This window comes from Eretmochelys imbricata, chromosome 1, assembly GCF_965152235.1.
Source record: "Eretmochelys imbricata isolate rEreImb1 chromosome 1, rEreImb1.hap1, whole genome shotgun sequence".
In the NCBI taxonomy this organism is placed as follows: Eukaryota; Metazoa; Chordata; order Testudines; family Cheloniidae; genus Eretmochelys; species Eretmochelys imbricata.
Genome location: NC_135572.1, coordinates 113,446,565 through 113,460,472, shown reverse-complemented (window position 1 = coordinate 113,460,472; position 13,908 = coordinate 113,446,565). Strand labels below are relative to the sequence as shown.

At 46.0% G+C, this 13,908-nt stretch overlaps 1 pseudogene across 1 annotated transcript in view; it reads left to right on the top strand.

Moving 5' to 3' along the window:
- LOC144260308 (uncharacterized) overlaps positions 1 to 13,635 on the top strand; it is a 35,538-nt pseudogene extending 21,903 nt beyond the window's left edge. Inside the window, exons 8-11 of the transcript XR_013345013.1 lie at positions 1,988 to 2,173; positions 4,508 to 4,619; positions 8,066 to 8,238; positions 12,968 to 13,635. The product of XR_013345013.1 is annotated as an uncharacterized LOC144260308 (transcript). The remainder of the gene's footprint in view (positions 1 to 1,987; positions 2,174 to 4,507; positions 4,620 to 8,065; positions 8,239 to 12,967) is intronic.
- The last annotated feature ends 273 nt before the right edge of the window (positions 13,636 to 13,908 follow it).

The following is a 13,908-nucleotide window of genomic DNA, read 5'->3' as shown; positions in this document are numbered from 1 at the left end:
GCAAATCTTTTTGTCTACTGTATAAATAGTGCCGGTTTTAGAATCTATATAGTTAGTTCAGTTTAGTGTCATTTAAAAGAATGTTTTTGTGGCTCCAGTGCCCAATCTGTGTACCTGCCCTGATTCTGGAGATGTGCTACACTCTTTGGGTTTCAAGCCCTGCCATTTTTGTGGTAAGGCAATGCTTAAAAGTGACCCTCACCCCACCTGCCTAAGTGCTTGGGGAGGCTAACATAAGTGACAGATGTAGCATCTGTAAGGGCTTTAAGTCCTGCTCCAAGAAAAACAGGGCAGCCAGACTTAAATTAATCGGCACTCCATCCTCCATCCGAACCATATGTGTTAGTTAGTAGTGCACCTCCAGCATTACTGGTACTGAGAGGCAGATTGGTGTTGCTGGCATCATAAAATGGACTGGTACCAGGGCCATCAAGGGAGGCAAAGACGCTGAGTTCATCTAAGGACTCGGGAGTGAGCTCAAAGAGGAGGCACTCTCCAGAGCATATCACCAAGCAGGGGAGTTTGTTGATTCCAAAGACTAATATGGGCCTGTTGAGACCAACTTCTGAAGTACCATCATCAGGATCGCCTCACACCCCGGTACAGCAGAGCACTTTCCTGATACCATCTGATCCTGAGGCAACTGAGGCTGCAAGAGAGTTATTGAACCTCTCAGTAGCGCCATCACTGGCAGTTTAGGAGTCTTGCCCAGCACCAGCGCCCAAGGAACCAAAATTGGCGGCTTCACCTCCACACCATGCACGTCCAGCAGATTTGGCTGTTACTGTAGCAATGAAGATGGTCCTGTCTAGTAAAAAGCTGCAGATGAGCTCTCCTGTTCCCCTTTCTTCAGAGTCTGAACCTGCCTCACCGGTACTGATGGGTACAGAACCATAATGCTCACAAGAAGAGGATTCTTCTTTGTCAGATTTTGAAGTGGGTTCCCATGTGTCCCAGCCTAGCCATTTTCACCATCAGGAGCATACTACTTGTCCACCTTGGTTTCAGCACAATATCAACGGGGGGCATACTGAGGGGACCCTTGGGCCACACATAGTTGGGGATTGAGATCATACCACTGGCCCTTTTAGAACCTGTGGAGGTTTCCCCCTCAATTAAGAGTGTCCTCACATCCCCTTCAGCTGGCTCCAGGGTTGAAAGTAAGGCGGTACGGGCTGGTACGGTGTACCGGTAAAAGGTAGCTGCCAGTGCCGGCCTGGACTGCTGACTTTAAAGCGCTGCTTTAATGTCGCTGCCCCTTTTGTACCCATGATCAGCAGCTCTGCCGGGTCCCTACCCCATACCGGTAAGTTCTGCATTTTACTTTCACCCCTGGCTGGCTCTGCCTACAGGCTGTCAGGAGCACTGAAGCTGCAAACACCTTGCGTCAGTACCAAGCCCAGCACTGATTAGATTCAGGGCTCTTCTCACAGGCAAGCCTGAGAAGAATGGGAACTAGACCAGCCCCAGAACCAATGGCATCCTCTTCCTTATTCCCTGCTGAGGCAATTTTGGCAGACCCTATTTCTCTGACTCCTGATGATTTCAGGACACATCAGGAGTTGAAGATGATGACTTTGGCCCTGGACATCCACCCAGAGGAGGCTTGTGGACATCTTGACATTGGTGGATCTGGCTAGTGTAGCTCTGCCTATTAATGAGATTATTTTAGAGCCCAACTAGGTTCTTTGGCAGACCCCAGTTCCCCTGCTGCCTACTGCAAAAAGGGTGGAGAGGAAGTAATATATCCCCTCTCAGCGGTTTGAACATCTATATCACATCCCCCACAGGGCTCCCTGGTAGTTTTGGCAGCCAATGAAAGTGAGAGACAGGGACACCAGTAATCAACCCTGAAGAACCAAGAGGCCAAGAAGTTGGACTTATTTGCAAGGAAGCTTTATTCCACAGGTAGGTTACAACTTGGTATTACAAGTGGGAAAGTTTTGTTGTGGTGATACAATTTTTCATGTGGGATACAATTTTAAAGTTCAAGGACAAGCTCCCAGATGATGCAAAACAGGATTTCCACATATTGATCGAGGAGGGCAAGTTGGTTGCCAGAGCAGCTCTGCAGGCTGGTCTGGATGCAGCAGATTCTGCAGCTCATGGCATGGCCTCTGCCATCGCTCTGAGACGTTCGTCATGGTTGCAATCTTCTGACCTCCCTCCAGAGGTTCAGCAAACAGTTCAGGACCTCCCATTAGAAGGGTAACAGTCCCAGACCGCCAAAAAGGTGGGACAAACCAGAACTAAACGGGTGGAGGGAGGAGAGAGAAACAACCCTGGTCTCAGTTGGAGTGTATACCAAAAGGAACAACCTCAGACCACACCCTACTACCGGGGGCAGACCAAGACCACAACTAGACCCCAAGGAACACTCCAGACTCCCTATTGTCCCACCACACCGTTCTCCAGCAACCCACCTCACTCCAGTGACCCATCAGCTGGACAATGTTTAAATGTAATGAGCCGGGCATGTAAAGGCCAACTGCCCCAAGAACCCCAACAGATTACAGTTCATTGCACCGGGGTCACACCAAAGGTCCTCAGGCCCAGATGCCTCCCAGATACCCTCAGAGCGGAGGGAAACTGTGAGTGTGAGCGGGAATAAGGTCACAGCGTGAAGGGACACCGGAGCACAAGTGTCAGCTATCCATGCTTCCTTAGTGGACCCCAATTTAATTGACCCAGAGGTCCAAGTGATGATTCAACCCTTCAAGTCAAACTCTTTTGTCTTGCCTACAGCCAAGTTTCCGGTCCACTACAAGGGCTGGTCAGGAACGTGGACTTTTGCAGTCTATGATGATTATCCCATCCCCATGCTGTTGGGGGAAGACTTGGCCAGTCATGTGAAGCTAGCCAAGAGGGTGGGAATGGTCACCTGCAGCCAGGCTAAGCAAGCTGTCACACCTAGCTCTGTTCTGGAAACTTCTACCAGGACCCGGTCGGAGGTGATAAAACTGGACCCCATGCTAACGGCTTGAACAGCAATAGTGGATCCAGTCACAAAAACCCAGACAGAGCCAGTCCCAGAACTGGAACCGGTGGAACAACCAGCACCAGAACCATTGCCAACACTGAATCCAGTACTTGCAACCCCAACACCAGAGGGCTGTACCGAACCTGCACCGGTAGCAGCAGATAACCTTACACAAGAGGCTCAGCTGAGGTCTGAACCCCAACATAGTGCACCAGCAAAAAGCAGTTCACAGTCAACGGAAATAGCCCCATCACCTGCATCGCTTCCAGAGGGACCAAGCCCAGGTCCACAATCCAATGAGGAACTGATGTCTCCAGCATCAAGGGAACAGTTCCAGACCGAACAGGAAGCAAATGAAAGCCTCCAGAGAGCTTAGACGGCGGCACAGAGCAACCCACCGCCTCTCAGCTCTTCCAATCAATCCAGGTTTGTTGTAAAAAGAGAACTTTTATACAAGGAAACGCTTTCTGGTGAACACCAGGAACACTGGTATCCCCAGAAACAGTTGGTAGATCCAGCTAAATACCGGGTAAAGCTATTAAGCTTAGCCCCTGATCATCCTAGTGGCCATGCTGAGGTGAACAGTACCAAAAAAACATTTGGGAAAGTCGTTCCACTGGGAGGAAATGGGCAAGAATGTTTCTACCTATATCCGGACTTGTGACGTGTGCCAAAGAGTTGGAAAACCCCAAGACCAGGTCAAAGCCCCTCTCCAGCCACTCCCCATCGTTGAGGTTCCATTTCAGCGAGTAGCTGTGGATATTCTGGGTCCTTTTCCGAAAAAGACACCCAGAGGAAAGCAGTACATACTGACTTTCATGGATTTTGCCACCCCTTACCATCATCAAACAAATGGCCTGGTGGAGAAATTTAATGGAACTTTGGGGCCACGATACATAAATTCGTAAATGAGCACTCCAATGATTGGGACCTAGTGTTGCAGCAGTTGCTCTTTGCCTACAGAGCTGTACCACATCCCAGTTTAGGGTTTTCACCATTTGAACTTGTATATGGCCACGAGGTTAAGGGACCATTACAGTTGGTGAAGCAGCAATAGGAGGGGTTTACACCTTCTCCAGGAACTAACATTCTGGACTTTGTAACCAACCTACAAACCACCCTCCAAACCTCTTTAGCCCTTGCTAAAGAAAACCTAAAGGATGCTCAAAAAGAGCAAAAAGCCTGGTATGATAAACATGCCAGAGAGCGTTCCTTCAAAGTAGGGGACCAGGTCATGGTCTTAAAGGCGCTCCAGGCCCATGAAATGGAAGCGTAGTCGGAAGGGCCATTCATGGTCCAAGAGCGCTTGGGAGCTGTTAATTATCTCATAGCCTTCCCCACCTCCAACCAAAAGCCTAAGGTGTACTATATTAATTCTCTAAAGCCCTTTTATTCCAGAGAATTAATTTATTTCAGAGAACTGTTTGTCAGTTTACAGCCCAGGGAGAAGATGATGCTAAGTGGCCTGAAGGTGTCTACTACGAAGGAAAAAGTGATGGTGGCGTGGAAGAGGTGAACCTCTCCATGACCCTTGGGTGTATGCAGCGACAGCCGATCCAGGAGCTGTGCACTAGCTATGTGCCGACATTCTCAGCCACAGCAGGACTGACTGAATGGGCATACCACTCCATTGACACAGGTAATGCTCACCCAAATAGAGCCCAACCTTACCGGGTGTCTCCTCAAGCTAAAACTGCTATAGAACAGGAGATCCAGGATATGCTACAGATGGGTGTAATCTGCCCCTCCTGCAAGGCATGGGCATTTCCAGTGGTTCTAGCTCCCAAACCAGATGGGGAGATACATTTTTGCGTGGACTACCGTAAGCTAAATGCTGTAACTCACCCAGACAACTATCCAATGCCACGCACAGATGAACTATTGAAGAAACTGGGATGGGCCCAGTTCATCTCTACCTTGGACTTAACCAAGGAGTACTGGCAGGTACCGCTAGATGAATCTGCCAAGGAAAGGTCAGCCTTCATCACACGTCGGGCTGTATGAGTTTAATGTGCTCCCTTTCGGGCTGCGGAATGCACCCACCACCTTCCAAAAACTTGTAGATGGTCTCCTAGCGGGATTGGGAGAATATGCAGTCGCCTACCTTGACGATGTGGCCATATTTTCGAATTCCTGGGCAGAACACCTGGGACACCTACAAAAAGTCTTCGAGCGCATAAGGGAGGCAGGACTAACTGTTAAGGCTAAAAAGTGTCAAATAGGCGTAAACAGAGTGACCTACCTTGGACGCCAGGTGAGTCAAGGAACGATCAACCCCCTACATTCCAAAGTGGATGCTATCCAAAAGTGGCCTGTCCCAAAGTCTAAGAAACAGGTCCAATCCTTCTTAGGCTTGGCCGGATATTACAGGCGATTTGTACCGCAATACAGCCAAATCGCCGCCCCACTGACAGACCTAACCAAAAAGAAACAGTCAAATGCCGTTCAGTGGACTGAAGATTGTCAGAAGGCCTTTAACCAGCTTAAAGCAACATTTATGTCTGACCCTGTGTTAAGGGCCCCAGACTTTGACAAACCGTTCCTAGTAACCACAGATGTGTCCGAGCGTGGTGTGGGAGCAGTCTTAATGCAGGAAGGACCAAATCAAAAGTTCCATCTTGTAGTGTTTCTCAGCAAAAAGCTGTCTGAGAGGGAAAGCCACTGGTCAATCAGTAAAAAGGAATGTTACGCCATTGTCTACGCTCTGGAAAAGCTACGCCCATACGTTTGGGGACAGTGTTTCCACCTGCAAACCGACCATGCTGCGCTACAGTGGCTTCATACCACCACGGGAAATAACAAGAAACTTATTTGGTGAAGTTTAGCTCTCCAAGATTTTAATTTCGACATACAACACATTTCAGGAGCTTCTAACAAAGTGGCTGATGCACTCTCCCGTGAAAGTTTCCCAGAATCAACTGGTCCAAATCATCCTTAAGATGTGGGAAATATTGTTAGTCTTTATACAGTTAGTAGTATATTTAGAGATGCGTGTGTCTTATTAAGTCTGTTTTCTCCTAGAGCTCCAGAAAGAAATCACAGCCAGTGTTTCACCCTATCTGTGATTTGGGGGGCGTGTCATAAATATCAAGGGAAGGGTAACCACCTTTCTGTATACAGTGCTATAAAATCCCTCCTGGCCAGAGGCAAGACCCTTTCACCTGTAAAGGGTTAAGAAGCTAAGGTAACCTCGCTGGCACCTGACCCAAAATGACCAATGAGGGGACAAGATACTTTCAAATCTGGAGAGCGGGCGGGAACAAAGGGTTCAGTCTATCTGTGTGATGCTTTTGCTGGGAACAAAAAATTAATCAGGTTCTTAAAAGAAGAATTTTAATTAAAAAAAAAGGTAAAAGAATCATCTCTGTAAAATCAGGATGGTAAATACCTTACAGGGTAATCAGATTCAAAACATAGAGAATCCTTCTAGGCAAAACCTTAAGTTACAAAAAGACACAAAAACGGGAATATACATTCCCTCCAGCACAGCTTATTTTACCAGCCATTAAACAAAAGAAAATCTAACACATTTTCTAGCTAGATTACTTACTAACTTAACAGGAGTTGGAAGGCTTGTGTTTCTGATTTGTTCCCAGCAAAATCATCACACAGACAGAGAGAACCCTTTGTCCCTCCCCTCCTCCAGATTTGAAAGTATCTTGTCCCCTCATTGGTCATTTTGGGTCAGGTGCCAGCAAGGTTACCTTAGCTTCTTAACCCTTTACAGATGAAAGGGTCTTGCCTCTGGCCAGAAGGGATTTTATAGCACTGTATACAGAAAGGTGGTTACCCTTCCCTTTATATTTATGACAACACTGCATAGTCTCCAGGACTCTAGAGCAACCCTAGAGTCCCTGGGCATTTACATCCCAGCAGTAAAGCAGAAGGCCTTCTGTCCTCACCAGTCCCAGGGATTTCAGGGGTTTGCCCCTCAAGCTCAGCAGCTGCCAAGGAAGAAGAGCAGAGGTTACAAAAGACACCCACCAGCATCCTCTGCCCCTGCAGCTTCTGGTTCATCAAGGCATCCTCCTCCAATACCTCATTTTGATGAGCTGGCCAGGAACAGACTGCCAGTTCTTAGAATGCCATCCTTTTCTTCCCTGATTTTTGCAAATCATCTGTCCCACTTCCATAGTGCTTGGGCCCACATCACAAGAGATCAGCAGGTTCTAAGCATGGTGGAAGTGGGATATACACTCCAATTTATTTCTAACCCCACCCTCCCATCCCATTTCCCTGTCCCTCTTCAGTGACCTGTTTCATGAGACTGTGTTGCTGCAAGAAATACAGTCACTTCCCCTTGTAGGAGCTATAGAGGTCCCTCCACTGTTCAGGGGGAAGGGGTTTTACTCCTAAAATTTCTTGATCCCAAAAGCAAAAGGGGGGTTTCAGGCCTATTTTAGATCTAAGGGAGTAAAACAAGTTTATGGGGGAGAAATTCAGGTGGGTTGGGGAGAAGATCCACAGACCCCAAAACAGGCCAGAACATTGACCTGCAGTGCAGCTCCCTGTGGTCACTTCTCCAGTCCATGGGTTAGAGCGGTGGCTGCAGCTCTTCTTTCCCATTTGCATGTGGGGTTGAGGCTACTGGATCAATATAAATAGGGATCCTGTGGCCCCCTTCCCAGGCTAGTCCCCGTAATAACTTGCCATCCCAGCCTGTGTGTGACTGGTGCAGAGACTTCTGTGGTACAGACAGCCTCTTTTAATCTCCCTTTTGTTACAGCTGCCCTCCCCACCACAAATCCATGAGTTGAAGAAGGTGAGCGTGAGTTATCTCCCCCCTTGCCCCATGCAGACTATCAGCAAATCGTGTTGCTTCTTCCCTCCATAACATCTCTAAAAACTGCCCCCTCTCTTTCATCCCCTGCTGTTAATTGTAATCCTTTTTCTGCTAAATCACAGTCTCTTTCCTCCTAACAGGAGGGTGTACACATGCTCCTAGTGCTGGATCCTACGTCTAATTACAGTGTCTCACTGGGGACCTTGCATTTATGAACATGCCTTAAAATTACTCATTTCCAGAGAGCTGTTTACCTGCAGTTTATTTAGTATCTATTCTTTTCTTTTCTTCTTTTTACACAGAGCAAGTGCAGAATGTCTTTGGTAACAAGATGCTGGAATACACGCTGAATTTGTGTCAGGGATGTTATGATTTCCTAGCTTGAATGCCTGATAACCTGATTCTGCACATCCTGTCATTTCTTAACACAGATGACATCAGACAGCTGTCAAAAACTTGCAAGAAGTTTCAGCAGGTAATTGTATAAGTACTCACGTATTACTACTGATGTTGCCATGAATTTGAAACAAACGGGGTCTTAAGGTTATGAAGGCTGGAGCTTTACATTATCATTTTATGACACAGGGGCACTGTGATCCATGGATCCATCACCACTGATTTCTGTGGTAACTAGAGATGGAACTAAGTAGGCGAATGCAGATCTGGATTTTGAACACTTTAGGGGGATCAGGATCTCCCCTCTCTAGTGGGAATTAGAATCTTGCTATGGACACAAATAGTCTAAAACCGTATTCTGCTTGGCCAATTGAACCTTTACGATGTCACAGCCATGCCTCCGAACACAAGAGCTGACGACCTGAATCCTAATCATCAAAAAGAAAATTCCTACAGTTGTGATTTTAAAACATACGGACTTGGGGGTGGGGGAAGGAAAGGTGAAAACTGCTAGCTCTTTCTATTTCTTTTCTACCCTCATCTAATATAATGTGATTTATACCTGAACCCCTTTGAGGAAGCTTGACAACAGCAAAGGTAAGGTTTATTCCCCTCACTGTTTCACAGAACCCATTCTTCATTTCCTTTTCCCTCTGCATTTTCACCTCTCCCTCTCTCTCTCCCCTGGTGCATCCTGGGAATCGTAGTACCTGAACTCAAAGCTACTAGAACCACCTGGGAACAAACTTACAAACACAAACTGTGGTAGCTATTGGCACCTAGCTTGATACAACAATGGGCTAAGAGTTTCACTTTTAAAATGTAGCTGCATTCTCTCCCTGTACCTTTCCTACCAACTCTTTCTCCCGTCTGTCTTTGTTTTTTCCACCTCTCATAAGCTCTTTAGCAAATAAATGGGGAGCCTTAAACGAGTTCACCACTCAGGTTATCAACTTAAACTTTATCATGAAAGCTGCCTAGCCAAGCTGGAGAGCAGCAATTGGACTGATAGGAGAAGTTATGGTTTCTTTTGAAGTTCTGCTATGGGAAGCATGGGACAGGATCTCTATGTGTAGTAGAAATCTATTTCATGCTACAGAAATCTTTGAAAGTCAATTATCCAGAGGCAGTTCCAACACACTGCCAGAACTGAATGCTTGCTAGCTGGTCAAAGGGTCAAGATGTTTCAGTTCTTTTCCTATAGTATCTCATCAGACCTGCACTTTGGACATCTAACACTTGGCCTGGGATTTACTAGCTATATACACTGTAACTTTGTGTAGAAGTTAGCAGGACATCCTACTTTCTCAAACAAATCAAGGGCTGTTGACAGGGCATACGTAGGCCAAAAAATGCAATATCCCTTTTCTTTATCTAGATCCTCCTCACCCAGACAAGCCACCATAGCTAAGCAGCATGCCACAATATCTGCTAAAATACAATCTCTTTCTTCCCAGCTTGTAGGAGAAATAGCTGATTAGTTTAGTTGTGCATGTGTATGCATGAAGAATTTATGGAGAGAAAACTAAGCAGAAGAGACACATTCTGCAGTTAGTTGTGAATATAGTAAATATAGTACGGTTCATGATCATTCCTACCTCTGCTGATGGCGAGTTCCATAGCGTAGGTCCTGTGTCTGTGAAGCTCTGTCCCCTCCACTAATCAACCTCGCTGTCCTGAAAGATAGTGGTATGGGAGGGAGAGGTATCTAGGGCTAGTCCTAAGACCTTTAGTTGCACTCTATAGTCAATGGGGAGCCAGTGCAGAGAGCAGAACACCAAGGTCGCGTGTTGGCAGCAATCTATGTTGTTAAGCAGATGGCAGGCTGCGTGTTACTTCTTCTCAATCCCTGTCAGTTTATTTCTCTCTTTAGTCATTGGCTCTTTCATCTAAAATTATCAACTGCATTAACCAATGTATGAGAGAAGTTACAACACACAAACAACATTTACTATTCCGGTGCAGCTCTGGCTTTGACACTGGGTAGCAGAAGACTAAAGTAAGCTACAGCTCTCAAATATGAAGCATGAAACCTTCTTCTAATACTACAGCTTGCGCTTCATCTTTGTGGTAGCATCCAGACATATTCAGGAATCAAATTACCAGGAATGTTTTTGTTTTTGCAATGAATATTTTACAGTACCCTGAGCAAGCCCAGTGAACACAGTGCCTTTGTTTAATGTGCATCATTTAGTCCTAATAAGCATCATGTCTCACATTAGTGATTTTAATTACTGAGAGATCAAGTCATTCAAACAGAACGTGTTCAAAGGAGAAGGTAGTGGGCCTGCTTGTGCTCTCAGTCACTAGCGTTTTGCAGAAATGTTACTTCATTGACTTCAGTCTGAGTTACTCTGGATTATGACAGGGAGAGAGGAGAATCAGACCTAGGTGACCCAGATTTTCAAGTGTCCATTTAAGGTGTAATCAGCCTGTTTGTTACAACTGGGTGCATGGGGGCCATCTGGCAGGCATGAGACCCTCCCCCACATGAGGGTGAATGGTCCTCTGTGCTGGTGCTTTTTTTGCAAGGCTTCAAGCTGAATGCTAGCTCTGTGCACACCCACATAGGGACCCCCAGCAAAGGGGGGGAGTTGGGGCATTGTGGGTGGGAGGAGGCATGACCAGACATCCCTGTGGCCTGCTGATTTTTCTGCTACCACAAGGCCCATAAGGACTATGGAAATGGGAGGTGCAAATATGAATAATCCTCAGACCTGCCCTAGTCTGTGCCGGGGCCAAGACAGCACCAACCAGCTCCCAAATAGGGAAGGCATAAGCTACATCTTCTCAGTCCCCACTCTGGCCCTGGCCCAGGGGCATTTCCCCTTCCTTTGGGTACATTTTGTAGAATAAGATGTTGTGGGGAGCAAGGGCTCCCTCAGCCCCCTCCAGATCCCACTGTCCATCATTTATACTGTCTCCCATCCCCAGTTAATAACACATGAGAGGTTATCTGAGTCATACAAATAAGCAAAAGTAAGATCCTCTCCTCTCCCTTTCCCTTAGGAGAGAGGGCACGCTGGGTGACACCAGCAAAGCAGAGGTGGCCTGTCTCTCAGGTGGTCTTTCTGGACTCAGCTCTATGTGCTTGGTCTATCAGGATCTATTGCCCGTTAGTGGGGCTATCTTCAGCCCCTCCTCTTGGGACGTACAGCTTTATAGTTGGCCTGTGCAGCTTCGGAAGCAGTGCAGCCTGTGACTGTCCTTGTTATCAGCAGTCTCCAAAGCTAAGCAGCCTTCTCCCTGTGGCAGGTTTTCCTTTTTAAGCTTCTCCCCTTCAGGCAGAATAAGTCTTGCAGGTGTGCCTCATTAGGGCTGAAGAGGCCCAGAAGAGCTCGTTAGTCTCCTCTCCCCCAGAGCAAGGGCATGTCCCTTCACAGATGTAAATAATTAAATGTAATAAAACTGGCATAAGTGGCAATTGCACCTTTTGGCATTCAGCAGATCTGCAAACCAGAAACATACACACCAAGGAGATGAAGGTGTACGGAACGGTAGGAACAGGAACTAACAGGGGATGCAAGATAAAGCGGCTTCCCACGACAAGTTTAAACTTACGTCCACCACGTCACTCCCACAGGACAAATTCAGCTCTAGGATAAGCAAGTTCATCTTCTACTGATAGCATGATTTTGCTCTCACCCTGTTTTTACTGAGGAATTCCATTTACTTCAGTGGAGTTACTCTTGTTTCATCAGGATGGGAGATCAGAATCAGGCCCACTGGCTTCAATAGGTGTTGCAGTCACTTATGCCAGGGTTTGGTATGCACAGAATACCAAATCAGTGCAAATTCATTTGTTCTGCACACCCAGTGTTCCACATTGTCCCCTTTAGAGCCGCACACAGAACACGGGTGGAAGGAGGGGCAGTTGCCTCCTCTCGTCCCTGTGGAGGCCTCTGCCTGGGGTCTGGAACCTGCATGGGGAATGGAAACGGGATAGGCTGCGGGGAGAACACACATCAGCCCCCTTCCAGCCAAAGGGAAATTCCCTGGAGAAGACAATACAGGCTGTATTTTCTGCAGAGCCTTCTCCCAGTGGTTGCCAAAAGCAGCCAGCCATTGGAGTGTGCTGCCAGGGTCTGGAGCCGATGCAGCAGCATAGGGTCCCTGCACGAATGGCCTGACCTCCTCCTACTTATCTCCCAGGGTTAGAAGTGGGCCCAAATGCCTTTCCCATGGTGGGGCCAAGCTCCTGTCTTCCCTCCCACATAGGATGATGTAGCAGAGAAGAGGGGAATCACTGCAAGGGGATCCTCATGGAGGTTTCCTTCCTGGGCCTCCCTCCTACAGATTTATATTTGGGAGGGGTTTGACCCGGGACACTGAACCAAATTACATTACTTTGTTGCTTATGTTCATTTTCTGACCAACTTGTACCATCATTTAAATCACCACTGAAATTAGTCCCTGGTCTTGTTGTGAAATATTTTGCCAAACAAGGGTATTATTTAGCCTGACATGTTGAAAAAGGTAGAAGAATTTGTATTGATATTAGCAGTCAAATCTCTTCTATACTTGTGCCACTTTTAACCAAAGGTCCCCCCCCCCCACTGGCTTAAATAAAATAATGTAAAGGAAAAACAAACAAACAAAAACAACTAACCACCTACTATCCCCCACGCCCTCCTCCCCCCAAAAACCCAATTAGCTGTGAGGCGTCAGATTCTGAGGTCATTACACTACTTTAAATCTGGAGTAACTCCTGTGACTTGAGATTTACACCAATATGTTCTAAAATGAGATCAGACTATGGCCTAATGAAGTGTATATTGTGTAATAACCATTGCAAATATTCATTTTAGTTATGTAGCCGTGAAGAACTATGGGAAAGAGTTAGACGGCTACAAGATAAACACATTAATGAGCTGAAGATTATGAGGGTCCCAGTTTACAAGAAGCTAACATACTTCAATCAAAAGCCCAGTCAGAGAAGATGCAGAGAAGACAGACCACATTCTTTTAAATGTGATTGGCAATTATCAGACTAGACTGACAGACCACGCATCTTTTTTAATATTATGTTGCTATTGTGAATAAAACCCTATTGTGGAGATAAAGAGAATTATAATAAGTAAATATGAATTTTCTCTAGACATGTAAGAGATCACAGAGCTTTCCTTTCATAAGTTAAAACTGAAAGGGTACCATTAATTTGAAAACCCCATTCCTATCTAATTTTTTTTTAAATCTTTATTACAAATACTTCATCAGAAAAAGATGAGTGATTTTTATACCCTTCTCTTTTTGTGTGTGTTTTCTTTGTGCAGGTAACATCATTTTTGTGTATAGTCAGTTTCACTGTTTTGTTGATGATTCACAGCTCTATTGGGACACTACTTAGCCAAATCTGAAAGCGAACCCTGGTGTAGCTCAGACACCTGCCTAAAGGAGTCTTTGAAAAAAATAAAGACATGACGGAATGACTTACAGCAATTTATTTTATTATGCAGAAAACTTAGGGTGTGCTATTTAAAGGGTGCTGTATCAGAAAACTGAGTTGTTGAAGTTGCCAGTGTGAAGTTTTTGAAAGTTAGTCAGTGTGCATTTAAAAATGCTTCAGGCCATGAACAGATTTTACTTAATGATCCTTTGCAGTCCACTTCATTCTGCCTTACAAAAAGTAGCTCCTAAGATGCACATATTCTTATTGCGGTTCACTACATACAGAAGGACTTACCCACTATAAAATATTGATGACTTGACCCACAAGTAATGTCTTCAGTGAAGAAAGGGTGCAACAGAC